The sequence below is a fragment of the Mesoplodon densirostris genome, chromosome 6 (assembly GCF_025265405.1).
Source record: "Mesoplodon densirostris isolate mMesDen1 chromosome 6, mMesDen1 primary haplotype, whole genome shotgun sequence".
Classification (NCBI taxonomy): Eukaryota; Metazoa; Chordata; class Mammalia; order Artiodactyla; family Ziphiidae; genus Mesoplodon; species Mesoplodon densirostris.
Genome location: NC_082666.1, coordinates 63,446,357 through 63,464,662, shown reverse-complemented (window position 1 = coordinate 63,464,662; position 18,306 = coordinate 63,446,357). Strand labels below are relative to the sequence as shown.

General features: G+C 41.4%; 1 non-coding gene across 1 annotated transcript; it reads left to right on the top strand.

The window, feature by feature from the left end:
- Window positions 1-17,932: 17,932 nt before the first annotated feature.
- Window positions 17,933-18,065, top strand: LOC132492827 (small nucleolar RNA SNORA31). Its single transcript, XR_009532883.1, has one exon. It is a non-coding gene; the product is annotated as a small nucleolar RNA SNORA31 (small nucleolar RNA).
- The last annotated feature ends 241 nt before the right edge of the window (window positions 18,066-18,306 follow it).

Below are 18,306 nucleotides of genomic sequence, written 5' to 3'. Positions count from 1 at the left end.
CCGGAGCCTGTGCTCCGCAACGAGAGAGGCCACAACAGTGAGAGGCCCGCGTACCGCAAAAAAAAAAAAAAAAAAAAAAAAAAAATGACATGGACCAGCTGTTCACCATCCCCATTTAGGACAAAACAAAACAAAGAAAGTCTCCCATGGCAGTGAGAGTTTGGTGTGCAACAAGAAGATCTTCTTGAAGATAAATGTGATGGACATGGAAAGTTCACAGCTCTCTATCCCTGGAAATACTTGAAGCTAATATAAACAGGTGACTCTTCTGGGGTCTGCATGGAATAGATTTGCATGGAGCCTGACAAGTTACAATCTTGCAATTCTTACCATACTCTGATGGACTTAATCTATTGGCATTAGAGCTGGGATTTGACACCTTCATGTAGGGAGCGAGCAAAACAAAGTTTCTCCATGATGTGTTTAAGTGTTAACTCAGTTGCAACCACATTAATATTCCATATCTGAAACAGCTGACCAAAATGTAGACTCCTCCAAAATGTTCCCTCTGAAAGAAACTTGGTAACAGAAACTATTTTAGAATAATACTGGACCACCACTTGTGTCTTTTCTCTTGCTAAACTATATTAAAAACTGGAATTATAATTGGACATGGTAGAATCATTCAACTGGAACCCATCAAACTGATGTTGCCAAAACCCTGATATGTTGGCTTCCTTTCTGGGGGGTAGATTAAAAGAATATCCGTGTTCCTGCACAAATAAACTCAATAGATCTAGATTCTTATATTTCCTATGTATGTAGTATTTATTTAATGACTACTCATTAAACATATCACAACAGGCCAAATATTTATGTGATACTTTACAATACTTAAAGAATGTTCCTATATAAATCTTATCTGATCTTTATAACAACAATGCTAAACAGGGCCAGTATGTTATCATTTTAATGATTCTGAAATGAAGGTTCAGAAAAGTTAAATGACTTGCTCATCTCCACTCGTCTAATAAGCATCAAGGACTAAAACTGCTGGGACCGTGTGGTTAATCTTTCAAGTCTTTTTTTATTTCACTTCACCATTCTATCCTGTCTCCATCCTTTAAGGGTTTATGGTATAGTTGGAGACATGCAGGTCAAAAATTTAGAAGTATTAATATCAAATAATTCCATAAGGCAATGCAAAAGTCACAGGAACCTATAAAATCAAATGGCTAAATAATGACATAAATCATAAGGGCTGCCAGAATTTAGAAAACAAAGAAGTCAAGATGGCTAGAGGAGTCCAGACTTGATGAAGGAAATAGACATGATATCCTGAAATATGGATAAAGTTTTGTAGACTAAGCAATGAAGAAAAAAATGTTTCAGATAAAGGAAAGGGCAGAAGCACTGAGTGGGAACTTCAGTGAGGGTTTCCGAGGACCACAAAGAGATCTGCAGGAGTGCCAAGTTTACACAGTCAAAGGGATGTATGTTAGGATTGGGGAGAACTGTAAAGGGAGGTAGAATTAATATTGACTAAATGTCATTGTTCTAAGCACTTTATAAGCCTAATACTACTTATTTCTCATACCCTAGAGGTGGTTATTATCCCTATTTTCCAGATGGGGAAGCTGAGATTTCAGCCATGTTAAATGGTTTGTCCAAGATAGTTTGGCTGCTTTGGTGAATTGCAAAAAAAAAAAAAAAGGCCATAATTTCTCCTGTCTGGAAAGCATCCCCCTTTTCAATATGCCTTTATCTCTCCTTCCAGAAAGAAGTGTAGTCGTTGGTGGGAATGTAAATTGGTGCAGCCACTATAGAGAACAGTAAGGAAGTCCCTTAAAAAACTAAAAATTGAGTTACCATATGATCCTGCAATCCCACTCCTGGGCATATGTCCAGACAAAACTCTAATTCAAAAAGATACATGCACCCCAATGTTCACAGCAGCACTATTTACAATAGCCAAGATATGGATGCAACCTAAATGGCCATTGACAGATGAAAGGCTAAAGAAGTTGTGATATATATATATATTTTTTTTTCTGATCACATGGCCATCCAGAATAAAGGCTACATTTTCAGAACATCTTTGTAGACAGTTATGACCATGAGACTAAGTTCTGGTCATTAAATTAGAGCAAACCTGTCATATGGGAGCTTCTTTTGCCCCTCTTTTCCTTGCCCTTTCACACTACTTCCAACCTGCAGCACAGGTATGAATCTCACACTTAGCCACCATCTTGGATCATGAAGACAAGGATCACACATTAGACTGAGTAGAACTGACAGATGCCTGCACCTCTGATGTCCCCGTGGTGCCACCATACCAACGCTCCTACCTTTGCATTATTTTTATGCCAGAAAAAGTGACATAAAATATTATCTTGATTAAGCTACCAGTATTTTGGAATTTTGTCACATACAAGTCAGCTTCTACACTAATACATTAGTGGAGGGAAGGAAGCATCAGAGGACTGTGGTGTCTGTCCAGGTAGAGGAGATGAAGATGGTGTCTGCAAATGAAAGAAGGTTTGAGCCTGGGTGATTAAGTACCCTACAGCATTTTCCCTCTTTTATCTATTCAGTTCCCACTACACAACCAACCCACACCAGTGAGTTTTTAAATTGTGGGAATTTGTGCAGTCAGTCTTCTCCCTGCATACTGTTTTCATTGAAGTATAGCTGATTTACACTGTTCTGTCAGTTTCAGGTGTACAGCAAAGTGATTCAGATATATATATATACTTGCTTCCTTGTCAGAACGTTTTCCATTATAGGTTATTACAAGATACAGAATATAGTTCCCTGTGTGATATAGTAAGTAAGTCCTTGTTGTTTATCTACTTTATATATAGTAGTGTGTGTCTGTTAATCCCAAACTCCTAATTTGAACCCCACAAGTACCAGGTCAGAACAGTTGCCCATTCCCAAAGGCAGCAAGATGAGAAAGGGTTCATAATATGCATAGGATGGTCATACGGAAGGTTGGCAAGGTCAACATTAGTGCCTTTCTTACGTGAAATAGAGTTGTTCATATCCCAGAAACACTATAAATCTGCACCATTTCATCAAAAAAAAAAGGGGGGGGGATGTCATTCAGGATAGAAGGAAATGGTATTCAAGGTGCCAGGGACACATCAGTTGACACAATGGACAAAGACCTGCCTTCATGGACCTTCCATCCTGGAAGGGAGAGGCCAACAAAGAACCATAAACATGACCAATAAAGTCAACGATATGGTATGTCAGTGATACCTCCTCTGTTAAAGAGGAAAAGAAGGGTAGGTAGCCAGGCTGGGGAGGGAGAAATATCCATTTGGCAAGATCCCATACTTTTCTAGAAGGCACATTAGCTGAAGTATATGGAACTCTCTGGGGAAGAAGTTTGTACACATCCACAAAAGATATGGATTTACTTTCAATTAATTTGCAGGAATAATAATAAATGTATTCACTCTCTTTGTGTCAATGAGGTCACCTGAGAGGTTAATCTAAGCATGGGTAAGACCCATATATTTCCCCATTTAGAAAAATAAAAAGCCCAATAGAATTAACATTACCAAAGATACTGCTTGATAGTTAAAATCATATAATAACTATAGTCATTTTAATACAGCTCACATTTTGAGCTCTTACTACGTGACAGGCACCGTGCTAATGGCTTAACAGAGATGAACTCTCAGAGAAGATTGTACCTGAGGCAGAGGGCTGCCTATGGAAGCCCTTTTTCAAGAATAGAATCAAAAATGTGTTCCTAATTGCCACAAAAGTGTGTATGCAAGACTTCCCGTGTGTGAGTATATGTGTGTGTGTGTACCAGCCTTGTAAATACTGAGGCACGTTTGCCTTGGGCACCTAAAGAGTTTGGTAAATATTTAGATGTCAGATGGTTAAAATAGCATTAATTGAAACCTTTTTAAATACCCTTTGGGATGGGGGATGGATTATGGTATAAACTTATTGGCTGCTATTTAAATGAAAAAAATTACAATGCACCATAATGTTCATTCTAATCAAGTGATGCTTGAAGATTGAATTTCAGACTGTAAATGTGGTGCACACATTTGTCTCTGAATGAGACTTCGTGTCCCAGCTGTTGAAACGTTTGTGGGAATGGGATAGTTTTGTGGACTAATAGATTCCTGCAGCAGGGCATAAGCTTAATGCAGCAAAAGATGTTTTCACTGAAAAGACAAATCATCTTATTTTTCATATATACACGGTCATTCTGGGTACACTTATGCAAAACATTCTCCCAAGAAGGGTCTTTGACAGTGGAAAAGAGATATCTGGGAACGAAAAGCAATTTCTCCTCCTGAAATACGGGGGTAACTTAGAAAAGTAGAATTTTGGACAACTCTGAAGATACTAGCTGAGAGTATCAAATGTTTTCAAGAAATTATTCAGTTATCATGAAATACTATTTTTATTTGTGGCACAAATAAGCCAGAATAGACAAATGAGGCTGTTAACAAGGTATTTACTTATTTCTTTTGAAATTATGCTGAGTTAACCCAACCACAAATCTTTGCAGCATAAATCTAAAGCAACCCCAAATTTTAAGTAACTCGTCCAAATGTCCATGAATTAGTTATTGCTGGAATTAGGATTGGAGCCCAGGACATCTGATTTCAAAATCAGTGTGGTTGACCAGTGTCCTTACAAGGAGGACATATACACACGAGAGAGGGAGAGAGGGAGAGAGAGAGAGAGAGAGAGAGAGAGAGAGAGAGAGAGAGAGAGAGAGACAGAAAGAGAGGAAGGATACATACATACATACATAATGAAGTTGATTGATCAAATAACGTTTTTGTCCTTTAAACTTCTACGACTCTTGCAATAGATAATTTTTGGACTGTTGTTTAGACAGGCAGCCTCTGCTCCCTCTTCCTTTGATAACAGTACCCAGATTTTTCTCTTAGAAACAACCTTCTCCCAAATGAACTTCAGGCTGACTTCTCCTCCAGCTCCAAGAACATGATAGCTTCAGTCTTGGCCAAAGAACTGCATTCCCCCCCAGCCACAGGGTTGGTTCATGGTTGTGCATGTGAACTAATCTAAGCCAGACCCGGTGAGACATTTTCTGGGGCTACTATAAGAAAGACAGGTTCTCTTTCCACCTGGACATGAAATTGGAAGACGCTAATGCAGTCATCACACCAACACATGGAGTCTGACAAGGAAGCAAGACTTAGGAAAAGCAGAGACAGTTCAAAGATAGAAATGCACCAGCCCCCGAGGAGTTTTGAGTCCCCCAATTCAGCCATGCCCACAGCCAGCCCCACCCCTACCCCACATGTTATGTGAACCTGTACATGCCTTTCTAATGTAAGCCAATTTGGACTGTGTTTTCTACTGCCGCTTACAGCAAGAGTCCCAAGGGATACAGTTCTCCTTTCCAGGGAAGACAGGACAGGAGAGGGACAGACAGATCTACTTAAATCAGCACAATAGGGCTCAGAATCTTAGCCAGGGGCAGAGGGCAGAATATGAGATTTCAGGGGTTGACAAGAAAGCTGTACTAAGTCATTCCTAAACCTCAGATTCTCCACTGTATAGTGAGACAGGGCTCACCCCTCCCGCCAAGGTCTCCATCTTTATGTTTCTGGAGTTTCAGTAAACAGTAGAGAGCTCAAATATCCTTACTGAGAAGTTCAGGAGCATGATCAAGGGGCAAAAGCTTTGTTTGCTGTGCAATATTTTTTTCCTTTTCTCCCTCTCCCCTCACACTCACACACACACGCCCCCCACACACGTATCAACACACACATATCCATGCAACCTCCAGACCCCAGGATAAAGGAACATTGAGAGGAGACACCACACCCTTCCTGTTTTTCTCTTCTATCTCCAAGTTGTACATAGAAAAATATCCCAGCATCGTGATGGCTGTAACATAATCCAGGCTAAATGTAGAAATTGCAAAGCTAAGGCTGAAATAGACACCACGTCCTTAACTCAATCTCATTGAATCTCTTTAAAACAAAGTAAGAAAGGAAAGGACAAAGACAAATCATACTGGGGAGAATGGTCACCTAAGTAAACCACCAAGTCGGGTTGGTCTGTCTTTTGTCAGTGTGGGCACAGAATCTGCCGGCGCTGTCTATGTACTTTTGTGGAGAGTTATCACTGGCTACATAAACAAGGCGTATCTTGTCATGGCAGCAATAATACACACACACACACACACCCCCTACATGAATGCATGGCAGCAATAATACACACACACACACACACACCCCCTACATGAATGCATGGCAGCAATAATACACACACACACACACACACACACACACACACACACACACACACACACACACACACACACACACACACACACACACACACACACACACACACACACACACACACACACACACACACACACACACACACACACACACACACACACACACACACCCCTACATGAATGCTTTCTGGCTTTTCTATTGCTCTGTCCCAGACAGAGACAGAAAGATTTTGAGGACCAAATGACTTAAAGGGGAAATGCTGTCTTTTCTAAAACACAGGCCTCAGACTGCCTTTTTTTCTTTTTTACCTTTAGCATCTGAGACTTCAAACAGAAACTGAGGCCAACAAAAGCCAAGAAGCCAGAGTCACCACCTTGCAAGGGTTAAAACTAGATCAAAATCAAATGGCACTCTGCACCACGTCTTCTGCATGACTGATACTGCAATCGATCTGCAGCGGTTCATTTTCTCTCTGGAATCTCTGCCTACTGAGAACAAATACAAACACATGTGGAACCAATAGGAAGCAGACCAAGGGCTTTAAGAGTGCTGCACCAACCTGTGTCAGAGAGTGCTCACTTAGCAGATGGGGGAAAATAAAGAGTCAAGGTACCTGGAAGTGCTAACAATCCTCTTTTGTCTGTCCACTGGAGAGTACAGATGGATTCCGATTCAGAATAAGAACTGTATTGTGCCCTGCTTGACTCTTGTACCGTGTCCCAGGATGAACGGAGGCCCAGGTGTCCAACATCTTCCATGTTCAAGACAAACATGATACGGATTCTTTCCCGCTGCTAGCATTTGAAGTGCTGATGTGATCACCAATCTGGGGGAAATTCTACTTAATAAATCAGCCTTTCGAAAATATCTGAAAAAGAAGGATTTGCCATCAAAGCATTGCCAGTTTGTGGGCACACCTTACTACACGTTGATTCTAATTGCAAATACAGGATTCTTGCCCTTCAGTTGATAGCTAGGGGTGATTAAAGTCACTTAAGACTGAAGCTCTAGCAGGTGCTCCTTTATTTTTTTAAGATGTAACAATGAGAGTGTAGGGGTCACCCGTGGTCAGAGGAGGTCAAGTGGTTCTTTTGGCCAATGGGAGTCCCAGTGTTCTAGTGAGTTTCCAGCTTAGTTCATTGCATTCCGCCTGAGTCCCTCACCCTTGTCCTTGCTGGCTCCTTGAGCCACTGCCATCACAGACCGTAACCAGTTCCTCTCTGAACCAGGCCCAGAACAGTGGAAAAGTGTCTGTCACTCCCAAGGCAGCTGCATGGAGCTGAGAGTGTGTCCTGCTGCCCAAACTCAAGGCCAACCCAGAGGTTGGTCTGGTAGGCTCCTAAGTTAAATGCCAACCTCTCATAATTCCTTTCCCACAGCCAGCAGAACATCATTTTAGATGTTCTGCTGTGAACTCCTTCTCACTAAATCTTTGTGATATGAGATGCCCTGTTGCCATTAGCCTTCCAGAGGCCTTCTCTTGGAATTTCTCCTTCGCTCATTAACCGGTGGAATCAGAATCCGGAATTGGCGGAAAAAAAAATAAAACTCCTCAGACATTTTATGAGAGATCACAGAACGTTCACTTGGCTGTCTGTTGTCATTGCTGCCTTGTGACATTAGGGGGTGGGCTTCCCGTGTGGACTGAGGGTCAAGCAATGACAGACTTTGCTAAAATTAAAATCGAAAATTTAATTAAATTCCACACATATTTCTTGAGCTCCAGTGCAAGCTGGTTCCAAACTTCAGGTTTAAGGCCTATCAAAGTGTAGTGATTTTAAGCTGAAGGGGAACTTCGAACTTCTTCTGTCAAACCACCTAATTTAGAGGTGAGCACCGGAGAATCCAAGTGACACGGGAAAAGTCATAAAACTGGAGATACAGCCAGCGAGAGGCCAAGCCCACGTCTCTTGACTACACCCGAAAGACTAGGGCTCTTTCTTCCACGTTATCCCATCTGCACCTCTTCGTAGATGATGATATGCTATTTTTTTTTAACTAGCTGAATCTCACCCTTAGGCCCTGCACATGTGCTTTTGGGGAGAAGGAAGGAGGAAACTGCTTTGTCAATTCTTCTTTCAAAGAAAGGTTGAGAAAAGCTCAGCCACAGTTGTCCTGACAGAGCAATATCCATTTTTTCCTCAGGTAACAAGAAAGTAGGGAACAGAAACATCAACTAGGTTCAGACAAACAATCACAACCATTGCTAAAGACACCATGACAACACAGTATTTCTACAGGAAGAGTAGTGTAGTTGTTTGGCTCACCTAACGATAAAATTCTCTCTGGCAAATTATTCACTATCCAATCCCTGCCCTACGCACTGGCTCCCCACAATTTTCAGAAGCAAGTTCTAACACCTTGGCTTAGCACTCTGTTTATACCTGAAATGATTTCTGGGGCTTCCCACCCTAGGCCCCTCGCCTGTACTGGAGGCCTCACACACCAAACCTTGTTTCCTCTCTCCCCTATAATAGAGTTGAGACTACACACATAAGCAAGAAACTACATTTTCCAGCATCTTCAGTAGCTAAGTATGACCTGGGATTAAATCCTCCTGATGTGAGCAGAAAGGATGTGTCACGTCCAGGTCTGAGCTTTTTTTTTTTTTTTTTTTTTTTTTTTTTTTTTTTTTTTGTGGTATGCGGGCCTCTCACTGTTGTGGCCTCTCCCGTTGCGGAGCACAGGCTCCGGATGCGCAGGCCCAGCGGCCATGGCTCACGGGCCCAGCCGCTCCGCGGCATATGGGATCCTCCCAGACCGGGGCACGAACCCGTATCCCCTGCATCGGCAGGCGGACTCTCAACCACTGCGCCACCAGGGAGGCCCGGTCTGAGCTTTTTGATCCCCTCTTGTACCATTTGCCAGAGGACACCGGCTGTGAGAGGTGTGGTCAGCAAGATCACAGGGAGAAGTTGAACTGTGGTACAGTTGCAGCAGAGGCTTCAGAAGATCTTACTGGGAACCTTCGAAATGGGATGGATAGTCAGAATCATCTACCTTGAAGTTAGTAGAACTGGCCTTTCTTCATCTGTGTCTTAGACACATACTGCCACAGGGGAAGAAGCAAGGCAGCTCCCTTTAGTTGAGGGCAATTCCCAAAAAGGGTTCAGCTGAGATCTTGTAGCCATCAACACCCCCAGCAGCTGGGAGAATGTGTGTCTCCATCCCGAAGTGGGTGTCTGGGCTGTGCACCAGAACATCCACTACACCAATATTCACTACGCTGCACACAAATCTGGTCTCTCACATCATGCCAAAACCATCCTCTCCTGATTTTGCACAGGTTGCTTTCCCATCTCAGCTCTTATCCATATAGCTAAGTCCTATTTATTCTTCAAAACAGCACAGGTACCTTCTCTTCAGTCTTCCCTGACCTCCCTGAGTCGACTCTGCTTTATTGCCTCTCCTTTTTTGCTCCCATTGTAACTTTAGCCATCATTTTATCACATGATGCTGGAATAAGGATTTAAACACAAATTAAAGAGTAAACTCCTTGAGGGAAGGGACAATGTCTTATTCTCCCATATACCCCCGATGTTGACATGTTCCCTGGCCTATAACAGGCACTCATCCAATGTGACTTACTAAAAGTGTGAGTAAATGAATGAGTTAATACCTTAATGAATGTTCACATACGCTCTCATTTATTTCCAAGTAGAATTTGAGGCAGCCAAGTTCCAAAAAACGCAACATACTGCAGCTTATAGAATAGCAGCTCAAAACATGCAAAACCTGGCAGAAATGCATGTCTCACTCCATGGAATGGCGCACTACTGGAGTATAAATATGAGTCTTGGAAAAACCCTCATTTCAATGCTACAGATACCCAGATTGGTGACAGCAGGGTATCTTATCACGAGGACAAGAGATCCTAGCCAATAGCACTTTCAAGAATGTGTAAGCAAAGAGTTAACAGTCTCACAGCTGCCTTTCATTGGAGGTGTTAATGAGGTGACTGGGGGAAAGGATTCTTAAATGAAATTGTCTTCACCCATTCCAGTTAAATTCCAGTACAATGGAAAGACATGAACCTCTCTCCACATAGCCTCTTTCCCCACCCTCTTCGAATGGGCCCTGACCTTAGCTCTGTGGTTGCATGCCTTGGAACGGTCCACTAAGAACTTGGAACTGCCCACTTGCTTTCCAAACCTCAGGTTGCCTTGGGGAAGTTACTATAATTTGGTTACCAGAGATACTTAGGTTAAGGGAAATGATTCAAAAAATAATGTGTGGTGAGACAGAGCTGGGATGTCCTCTGTCCAAGCAATCAGAAACCCAGGCATGAGGTCATTCCAATGTACTTTCTGCTTGTTTATTTATAAATGCTCTGTTTCTGTGGCATGAATCAGAAGGGCAATATTTTAGAAGAAAACGATCCTGAAGATACTGACCAGACAGAGTCTTTGAAAAAGGTCTCAAACATGACCAAAAAAACAAGAGAATCATTCCAGCTGCAAGTTGTTAACAGCCCACAGTACCCCCATCATAGAAAAGTTAGGGACAAAAGGATGCTGTAGTGGGTAGATAGTGCTTGGGGCACCAGTGATGTAAATTTCTGAGATTAGTCCTTCAGGAAAGAGGTGGGTTAACATCACTATGATATAGAGAGAAGGGCCACAGTCTAGGGAGTCAGAGAGACATGCTTATTTGAGTTGGGCAAGCAGCTCACTCACTGACTCTGAGTTTCTCATCTCTAAAGTAGGGCTGATGATCCTACCTCAGTGGATTATTGCGAGGCTTAAATGTGATAAGACGTAGGAAATATTTAGCACAAGACATCAGAATATTGTTGTTGTTGTTGTCATTGTTGATGAGGAAGATCATTTGGCTAGGAATTCTCTACTCATGATAGAATGCCATTTGTATGGCATGTGTATAATATTAATGTGTATAATACTAAGCATCTCATTGTACTATGGGTAGAAGAAGAGGCTGCTTTTCTCAGGACTAGCTAAAGCAAATATGAGGAGAAATCCTAGTTGTTCAACCAGGATGCTTCTCCCTGTTGAGAAATTACTTAATCTCTCTGAACCTTAGTTTCCTTATCAATTAAATGAGTCTCATAAGATCTACCTCATAGGGTTTCCATGATGTTTAAATGAGTTAGCAGCTGTAAAGCAAAGAGTGCAGTCTCTCGCTCATAGTAAAGAGCTTTATTGTGACTGTCCTTGACTTTTTAAATCACTCTCTAGTTATCTCGCTGGTCTTTATATCAGGATGCTATTGAAGAATCCTCTATTTAGGGGAAAGGGAAAAAAAAGAATGCTCTAGCCACTTAATGATTATTTGTTCCAATGACAAATAACCTTCAATTTGACCCTACTTTCTAGTGAATAGATTCACATTTCTTGAACAATGTCTATTCCGGCTCCTTACCAACATATGACAAATAAAATTTTCTCATGGTCATCAAAAATGTTGTAGAGGTTAGGAATAGGCCAGGGCAGCAGCTATGCAAATAACACTTAAGCACACTTTACATAGTTGACAGGGAAAAGTAAGAGGCCTCTAGGCCAGCTCTTTTCCACTTACACTAAGCAAACAGACCCCCAAAAAAATTCAATAAAAGCTTAGCCTAGCAAAGGAAGAACATTTTTTAAAAGGATCAATAACTCAGCAAAACTTTTGTCACATTTTAGTTTAATATTAAAAATAGAAGCAGCTCTGTTCCTTCAGTTAAGTGTTTCTGTGAACATAAAACTTTTGTAAAATATAAAGTTTGAAAAAAATAAAAGAAAAGAAAGAGAACCAGATCAGCCTAGGCATATTTCACAGGGAAAATGTAACTTCAAATTTGCCTTAAGTATTTTTTCTATTTTTGCAGCAAAATATTATATGAATGCACTTAATAATAAACAGTAACCTCAAAAATAAGCGTATTTGAAAAGCACTTGCACACCCACTATTTTTTTTTTTTTTTTTTTTTCCTTTTTGCGGTATGTGGGCCTCTCACTGTTGTGGCCTCTCCCGTTGTGGAGCACAGGCTCCGGATGCGCAGGCCCAGCGGCCATGGCTCACGGGCCCAGCCGCTCCGCGGCATATGGGATCCTCCCAGACCGGGGCACGAACCCGTATCCCCTGCATCGGCAGGCGGACTCTTAACCACTGCGCCACCAGGGAGGCCCCACCCACTATTTTACTTTATCCTCACTACAATCTTGTAAAACAGGTGAACTGAGCTTATTATTCCCCCATCTTTATGCAACTGGGACTCAGGGAGGCTACTAATAAGACCCAGGTAACAGCAAATTATCAGACGATTCAAAATTCTCATCCAAATCTCCTTACTTCTTACTCCGGCATTCACCTGTTGCATTTCAAACAGAAGGAATATAATACAAGGGATTGGATACAAACATGTTGGAAAAGCAAAATCAGAGAGAAGCAACATAAGTAGACAGTGATGACTACACTTGTGGTTAGAGTTATTGGAAGGAGAAGAGAAGGATGGGGCTGGAAGAGAGGATGCAACATTCTCAGAATCTGGTGTGAGGTCTTGGTGCCAATTCACCATCCAAATATATTTCTCAAGGAAACTCAATATCCATGTCTTGTGACATGTAACCCAGCCTCTTTATTGATTTTCGCATTAAAATAAAAATATAGAAAAAGAAAAAAATATTTTAAAACACTGTAACAGAGCAACAGATCATATACAAGATTTAAAGGCATTCCTGAGAAATAGAATCATCCATGGCTCTTGCCCCAGCCCGGTGCTGCAATCCCATTTGCTCTCCCAAGGGGGCGGTGGCAGGCCCCAGTTGGGAAGGAGGACTAGGGTCCACCAAAGCACTTTGGGAAAGTGGGGCTCTCTGGATGTACCTCGTTTCAGGAGTTCCCTGACCTAGGAATAATGCAATGTTGGAGGCCTGAATGATCTTAGTGAACCATAAAACTTAAGTACAAATATTCCTGGGTGTTAACCATATATTCAAGCACAACCTGAATTTTTTTAAATGTTTTGAACAATTATAATCGACATTTATTGAGCTTACTATCTGTCAAATACTTTACTAAGTGCTTTTCTGTATCGTCTCATTGAATCCTCACCAAAACCGTATGTGGTAGTTACTTTTACTATTCCTATTTTAAAGACAGGGAAATTGAAACTAAGAGGTTAAGTGCCTTACCCAAAGTCACACAACTAATGCATGGACCTGTTATATGAACCTAGGCTGTTTAATTCTAGAAACACATTTATAACCAGTGCTGTTTTCTTCTATGTCACTGGAAGCGTGACTTTGTTTTTTTTCCAATTCCTGCTCTACACCCCTTAGTTCTCTGGGACATATGAAAGACCTGTTATTGTTTGGCCAAGGGTATAAAAAGTCAGAGAGGATATAAGCCACAATTTGCTTCCCGATTATATTATGCTCATATACATCCTGCCAATTACACCAAGCAGTGAGTCACGCTTTTTTGCTACACAATGTAGTTTTTCCCAAAAAATACATTGTGCATATTATATCTGGTGTGATTGACTTGTATAGCAACTACTATTTCATATATTTCGTTTTGTTTTGCTGTTGGTTTTTATTTCTTCTGGAGGAACCCAGTCCTAAAGCATCATTACACTGCTGACCTAGAAGTGTGAGTTAGGGAATTATGAATACCATTTACAAATGCACCTGGTGGCAACTCAGGACTTTATGAAAAGACACTAATAAAAAACTAGAAAAAGAATAAGATGAGATAGGAAGGTGAAATTCCAGGGTTTGATTGATTTCAACCAGCTTTACGAGGGTTTGTTTTGTTTTGTTTTTTGTTTTCCTCCCTCCATGTATGTTTGTTTCTGTGGTATACTTAAAAAGAAAATCCATTCCCTACTCTTCTGTTAATACAAAAGGATTCCCGTTTGTTTCTGTGGTATACTTAAAAAGAAAATCCATTCCCTACTCTTCTGTTAATACAAAAGGATTCCCCATGGGCTTCCCTGGTGGCGCAGTGGTTGAGAGTCCGCCTGTCAATGCAGGGGACACAGGTTCGTGCCCCAGTCCGGGAAGATCCCACATGCCACAGAGCGGCTGGGCCTGTGAGCCATGGCCTCTGAGCCTGTGCATCCGGAGCCTGTGCTCCGCAACAGGAGAGGCCACAACAGTGAGAGGCCCGCGTACCACAAAAAAAAAAAAAAAGGATTCCTCATACCAACCCAAGGTCATTACAGTGCAATTAATATTGTATTCTGCCAATAAAGTTGTTAGTTATGAATTATTACATTCTCCAGGCATAGATGATGGACATAAATTTGGAGAAATTCTATCAGGAAAAAAAAGAGAAATGTAGTAATGGGAACATGCCATCTTCCATTTGAAACAGGACATTTGCCAAAACAAGAAAGTAAGCTAACCAGAATTTCAACACCTCCTCGGTGTTAGGAATTTTCACCTTTATTACTAACATGCAAGTCGGCCTCTTTCACCTCCTAAACACTTGCCAGCACAGAGACCTACACTGCAGCAATTGGGAAGCTACTATCCTACTCTCCAAAGATAATCACCCTCCGCAGTTAAGTGTTTGCCAAAACCATGGATTCAGGAGCACTAAAGGGCTCTGAAAACATAATATTTTAATCATTGCATTTTAAAACATATGCTTAAACTGCATTTTCCAGCTAAGGAGTGGTCTTGGCTATCATTCATATCTCCCTCACAAAGGGAAGTTCTCAGGCCAACTTGGCAGCTTTGAACAATTCGGTTGATCTGGAAATTTTTCATCTCCCCAGTTAGCATTCTTCATGTCCAAATCCAGGTGCCAAAACTTTTACTGAGCAATAGAACTACTGCTTAACTGCCTCTCTCACCTGCTACTGTCACTGCGATAGAACTACTACTATGTTTAGAGCTACTTCAGGAAAAGAATTGTCAAACCATATGTTGCAAAGTGACTGTTCCACGTCCCTTAGCTGTTTCAGTTAGTGCCACTATGCAATCTCTCACCCAGCCGTAGCTTTGAGCCTATTACATGGCTCAGTTGAACCAGAAATTGAGCTCAGGACAAACAGCACATTGGGGTAATCCATACACCTAGAGTGACCATACACTCAATTTGCCTCAGATGGTCCTGGTCTATGCTGATTGTCAACAGCCCATTTCCACTCACAAAGTTGTACCAGTTGGGACAACTTATGCGGTCACCCTGATTACACCTATAAAAGACCAAGGGACCAGGATGAGATGTATCTTAAGCCAGAACTTCCTCACTGGTAAATTTCATCATTCCCCTCCTCTTCCTCTTGGTAGTTGCCAGCAATTTCACCATTAAAGCTTCAAACCATAACCTATTGTACCTCTGGCATTTATTCCAGAGTCTGACATAAAGGGTAGTAACCTTAGAATTCTGCGTGATGGAACATGTCAAATCACAAGGCATATTGTTCATTCATACCATCCAAACATATTTATTGTATCCCTACTATTTGCAGGAACTATGCCAGGAACTGGGGACCTACAATGAAGCAGGTAAATTACTGCCCTCAAGGGGATTGCAATCTCAGGGAAAAGATGGATTTAAGACAATTTTAGTGATATAAGTGGTACCAACTTCATGTACAATAGAGGTGTACAGAAGGGCTAACTAACACAGCCTTGAGAAATGTAGGGAGACTTCTTGAAAAATGTGACATGTAACTAAAGGAAAAGAAATGAGATAGAAGGTTCTTTTCTACATGTTACAGACAAAGGCACATTATGAGAGGGAAAGTCTGCAGGATGACTAAAGTGAAAATGAGAGGATGAGTAACCAGACTGGCAACAGGGATGTAGAAGGGCACAGAGTAGGCCACGTATGTCGTTAAGGAGATTGGACTTTATCCCGGGGCAATGGAGACCCAGAACCAGGCTTTCATAGAAGCGTGACTTGATCAGATTCAATTTTAGAATGATCAATCTGGCTATAGTATTATGACTATGAAATCATGAAACTCTTTTTTTTCTTAGGGAGAGGAGAGGCATTATTTTTGTGTTTTATTTGAATGTGTTGAATTGAATCATCTATGGAGAAAAGTCTCCTTGATAAAGTCAACCATGACTCGACAGTGAGGCACTCTGGGCTCAGTTGCTAATTCCAGGGCTTAATTTTCTGGTGTCCTTGGCCAAACCACACTAGGCTTACTTGGACCTCCATTTCCTTGTCTATAATACATGGACCGTTGTATTCACCTTTTACACAGGGTGATGTGAGGAACTGCTAATGAAATGCAGCCAACTTAGAAAAAAAACAATGTTACAGAAATGCTTAATAAGTCCAAATAACAGCCAAGAGAGATGAAATGTGTGTGTCAAATGTTCAAGTGTACAGTGGAAGGGTTTCAACTACAAGATTTAATGATCTAGAGGCTCATTCTCACTACAGCTGTGTCCCGGCTAAATCTGAGCCTGGGGAAGCAGTCCTGCTCACCAATTAAGAGATAATCATCTCAGATCACCTCTGCTCAAAGCATGTCTCTGTACCTGGACTGGGGCTCACTTTCATTAAGAAGCCTTCCCAGAATCTGATGAGTCCAAGCCACAACTTAGGAAATCACACTCTGAAACTAAGCTCTGGAGGAAAATCATGTGCTAATTAAATGATGTTTAAAAATAAAATAATTGGGTGTAAAACGGTAAGATCTATGAGCCTCTCCATTACCCTTTTCAGGTGTTGCAGAAGACCAAACTCTTTGGATTTAAATGTAAGAGTTATTGATACGAATAACCGTTATTCATTGAGTGCTATCTATATGCTCTTTTAAGTATTTTGGCAAACATTAGATCATTAGTTCCTCTCACTAGAGAGTTATAAGTATTCCCTATTATATCTTATTTCTCAGCACTTGAGTTTGGAGAAGTTACATCCTTCCCATCTGTAAAGTGACAGAGCTTGAATCACAACCCAGGCTGGTACAAATCTCGGCTTGTGCTCAATGTCTCCACACTGCTCTGCAAAAAACGATTAAAAGGCCTATCGCTGCCTTCCTTCTTGCTGGGCTCTTACTTTCTCACCCTGACCCAGTCCTACTGCTCATACCATCTCTGGCATGAGAAGTTGCTGTTTCCAAAATGTGAGTCAGTCAAGATAGGAAGGTTAATTTATTTTCATGGATTCATGTCAGTGAAACTTTTTTTTTTTTTTTTTTTTTTTTTTTTTTTTTTTTTTCAGTACGCAGGCCTCTCACTGCCGCGGCCGCTCCAGTTGCAGAGCACAGGCTCCGGACGCGCAGGCTCCGGACGCGTAGGCTCCGGACGCGTAGGCTCAGCGGCCATGGCTCATGGGCCCAGCCGCTCCGCGGCATGCAGGATCCTCCCGGACCGGGGCACGAACCCACATCCCCTGCATCGGCAGGCAGACTCTCGACCACTGCGCCACCAGGGAAGCCCTGTCTGTCTCCTTAACCAGAATGTTAGCTCCATGAGACAGGAGCACAGATTTCTCTTGTTCTATTGTACTACTGCCCAGGAGAGTGTGTGGCACATATGGGGATTCAATAACTATTTGTGGAAAGAAGGTATGAAAGAAAACAGGATGAAGAGATAGTGGAACAGCAGTGGGGACATGAGCATGAGACTATTTAAATGGGGTGATCAGAAAAGGCTGTTTGAGGAAATAGCACTTGAACCTGAATGTTGAAAAGCGTCCAGTTATGCAATGATCAGGAAACAAAATATTCCTTGTGGATAGACCAATTAAGGATGAGTTTGACAAGTTCAAAAAGCAAAAAGGACTATGTAGGTGGATTATGGTGAAAAATGTGGATGCATCTATTTGACAAACCTGAGCAGTTACTATCTACTGCTAAAGTTTCCACTACAGATGCTAGAAAAAAGTGTCCTCACATTTTCTGTCTGTCTGATTGTGGCAGCCAAGACTGAGTAGAGGAAAAGAAGAGAAAACCATGGTAATACAGGTAAAACATGGAGACAGAATTTTTACAATTCAGAAATAAACTTAACAGTGAAGATCCTGTTTTACTCCAAAAAAAAAAAATTCTAAAACAGTCAATTGCTTTCCTATATATCAGTAATGAACAAGTGGGATCTGAATTTAAAAACACAATATCATTTTCACTAGCACCAAAAATATACAAATAGGTATGTAAAAATCTAACCAAAAATGTATGAAATTTATA